This window comes from Anneissia japonica, unplaced genomic scaffold (genome assembly GCF_011630105.1).
Source record: "Anneissia japonica isolate Jap-2015-1 unplaced genomic scaffold, ASM1163010v1 scaffold287833_len2544123_cov190, whole genome shotgun sequence".
NCBI classification, from domain to species: Eukaryota; Metazoa; Echinodermata; class Crinoidea; order Comatulida; family Comatulidae; genus Anneissia; species Anneissia japonica.
Genome location: NW_022757233.1, coordinates 133,772 through 137,547, shown reverse-complemented (window position 1 = coordinate 137,547; position 3,776 = coordinate 133,772). Strand labels below are relative to the sequence as shown.

The 3,776-nt window shown below is 36.9% G+C and overlaps 1 protein-coding gene across 1 annotated transcript in view; it reads left to right on the top strand.

The window, feature by feature from the left end:
- Nucleotides 1-3,558: 3,558 nt before the first annotated feature.
- LOC117124575 (trace amine-associated receptor 7f-like) overlaps nt 3,559-3,776 on the top strand; it is a 4,727-nt gene continuing 4,509 nt past the window's right edge. Inside the window, exon 1 of the mRNA XM_033270863.1 lies at nt 3,559-3,765. The gene's annotated coding sequence lies outside the window, so the exon portion shown is untranslated. The remainder of the gene's footprint in view (nt 3,766-3,776) is intronic.

The following is a 3,776-nucleotide window of genomic DNA, read 5'->3' as shown; positions in this document are numbered from 1 at the left end:
TATATATAGCTCTAGCGGGATTTGAACCTGTCGCTATCAAGGCGAGTGCCATACCTACTAGACCATGGAGACCTATAGAGTATACATGCAGATCTAACCCCCAACACTTTCTTTCATACATCAACTGAGACATGGGGAAAATGGATAAGCTGGACATGTAAGTCGCAGCTTGAAGATCATATTAAATAATATTCAAATTAGGGTTGCTGTGTAGCACTGGAAACACAATAATATTTGTAATTATTAAACCTATTGAATTCTAAAAGCAGTGCTTTTTCAGTGCAGTTCAAAGTACAATATTTAAAATAACCTATTAATAAGCAGAACCCAAATTCCAAGGTTAGTCATACTCTTACAAATTCCAATCAAGATAAACAATAAAAACGATAATCGGCTATATTGTAGTACTTTATTACTAAATGTGTTGGAATGTTGACGGTAATTGCTCAAACAAGAAGCCTTTGTGGTAGCCCTAACAGGGCCTACGTATTGTGGTCTACTCGCCCGAATCGGGTCGATTAGTAAAGTTACTTGGTGACCACGTGAGGGAATATTGGCTCTTCCTTTGCACGCTTCCTACCACGTCATATAGGGCCAGGGCCTATGGGCTTAAGCCCCCCACCGGACAGGTCAAGCCCCCCCCCCGCCGGACAGAGCTCGTCGGGCAGTCAGACCATAAAACATATAAAAATAGTCCCACACCAAGCCAACACATGTCTGTCACAGTCTGAGAGTGCGATTTTCGGCCATCTAGAGGTTGATATTCTTGAAAAAAATTTCATTTGGGAGGGGGAAACCCCCTCTCAACCCCTTCTCCCAACTCTGAGCCTACGAGCTCAAGTCCCCCCTGTCGGACAACTTAGCCCCCCCCCCCTCAGAAAATATATCCTAGAGCCGCCACTGGTCCAAATGTCAAAGTCAAACTTACGATATGAAAATGAAGGAAAAAAAATGAAAGTTTATCAACTCCCCGGAATGTGAAACAAACTGACCAAAATAAATTTAGTTTGTACCAGCCTATATAAAGGCACACATGAAAAAATAGGAACATGTCATCATTTTAATTTCCTACGGTTTGGCTGTATTTTTCATAAGCCACTTGTAAAATTGTCATGTTTTACATTTTAAAAAAAAGTTGTTGATTTTCAATACTGTTTTAATTGGCGGATGGGTGGAGAGACTGTAGCCTCGTATACTGTATCTTTCAAGGAAAATGCAGAAAAAGTCTCTATCTTGCCCACAAGGACACAAACAATGTGACCACTTCTGATCTTGAATGTACGTATCTCAGTTTAATACCCTAGACTTATCACATGACTACTCTAGTTGCTTCTACATTATTATTTCTGTGTCTGTGAAACAATGGTATAAGCTTCTGCATAAAATGGGGAAAAAGTTAAAAACATGAGGTTGCAGACTACAAACAAACAATCAATAATTATTACTGTATTGGCCCGAATCCATACTGTATCTGTCTCTTATACACATCTAGATGTGTATAAGAGACAGCCCTCAGAAAATATATCCTAGAGCCGCCACTGCCTATGAGAAATTAATGCGACATATTATGGGCCATTAACAGCTACAGTGGCATACATGGGGTTATGGAACACAGTGAAGAACGGATGCTGATGTTGATGAATGTTATAATTATGATACTGATGATGGGTGACAATTATAATGAAGATGATAACATTTTGATGATTATGATGATGATGATGATGAGGTTGATAATAAGAATAACGATGATGGTATGATGGTAATAAAATGCCTAATGGTGATAATAGAAGCGATAGTATCGGTAAATAATGATGCATAATAATGACGTATGATGACAGTAATGATTTCATGATAATAATGATGAGAATGATGATGTTCATGATAATAATGATGAGAATGATGATGAGAATGATAGTGGTGGTGGGGATGACGATGAATGAGGAGAATGGTGGTGGTGGTGTTTATGTAATGGTGGTAATCACGATGGAGATGTCGACTATCAAAGTATTGATAGTGCTTTCGTTTTTGTTGGTGACGATGATGTTAATGATGGTGATAATGTTGATGAATAACCCTTATAATGACGACTATAGTATACCGGTACAGTATTTACTTGGTCAAATTATCACTCGTATTTCCTTAGATATTTTCCATTCTATCTTTTTTGCTGTTAACATTCTTCAATGAATATCTCAATTTTTTGAAGAGCACTATTTAGCGTTCTAGAGTTTTCCACTTTTGTAGCAATTACTGTAGCAATAAACATTTGGTAATTTCTGGTGATACGGAACTCACAACTTCTACTTCTTGGCAAATTGTTCCATTAATGTATTTTTAATACTGAATACTGCAGTAATAAAAGTGTATAGGCCTATATATCAAGAATTTGCTTTTCCTTTTCTATCTAACAATTTTTGTTGGATTCCGTCCTCAACATCCATAATGATTAATACCATACATATGTATACTCTACAGGGTAACTAGACTATAGTGTACTGAAAAAGAGAAATGGAGAAAGTTTCCATCGGTGGGGGCGCTATGACCAAAATTTTGTTCTACAATATTTTCTCTCGATTTTACAGCCCTTGCAACATGTTGAACCTTGTATTTCTATCATATTGAGAGACCTGTTGACGTGTTATTATGTTTGCTTTAAGCCATACTAACAATACTGGCTAAAACCCTACAGGTGTAACTATTTTTTTTAAATCACCGATCCTATATGCACACACGCTTATAGATTAAGATTTACCGGCTCACACATGCCATCGGGGACTTTGACTTAGTAAAACAAACCATTATAGGCTATTTTGAGTTGGTTTGAAGTTTTTGACTTATGTTTTTAGCTGACGTTATAAAGCCATGAGCAAAAACTGAATAATCAAACACCGGATGAATTAGAGCAAAATTGAAAAAATTTCAATAATGAAAATTAAAAAGGACAATTGAAAAAAAAGAAAAAGACAAATGACTCTTGTATAACAGAGCGGCTGGATCATTTGTGCAGTTTATTTCAACAATTTTAGGCATCTTCTTGACATATGAAATTGCATTGCCGACGAAAAGTGAGGGGGCCCAGCCCCACCGCTTAAAATTATGTGTCCCTTTTCCCCATGATCTGCGCCCATGGGTGCATAAGAGTCCACACCACCTCAATCCCAACATGGGGCTGAGGTACGAAACTTTTGGTGCCCGGAAATTACACTCTCATACCTTAAATATTTTACAAATAATAATAATAAGTAATATAATACAATTATTTTTCTTAATACAACTAGAGGGAGGGGGGTGCGATCGCACCGTCTGCATCCCCTCCTCCCCCCGCATGCCTCTACACTTACATAGTATTCGAATCCAATGAATCTCTTCAAGACACTAACATTTTAGAAAGCATTATTATTTCTTCCGTTTTTATATAATACTTTCTAATATTTTGTCTTGTAATAACATATGTACAATAAGTCTTGTCTTATTTGTAATTACTTGTTGGCGTAGTCTGTCAGGAAATGTACACAGCAATGTCATTAATTAGCAATCAATATTTATTTTTCAGCTGGTTTCTCTTTCTATAAAAATAGAAATTAGCACATAACAGCCCACACCGGCAAATAAAATTCGTGAAAACGGAGTCTCTGCATTCCATTTTATGTCGCATCATCATTGAATTTCCTTTGTAAGGCAAGAGTAACTTACTTTCTTTGTCTCTCTAACAAACTTATATTTTGCATCAGGCATTCGACGAGTTTAACAGCAGATAGATTCAAGGTAATGGGAGA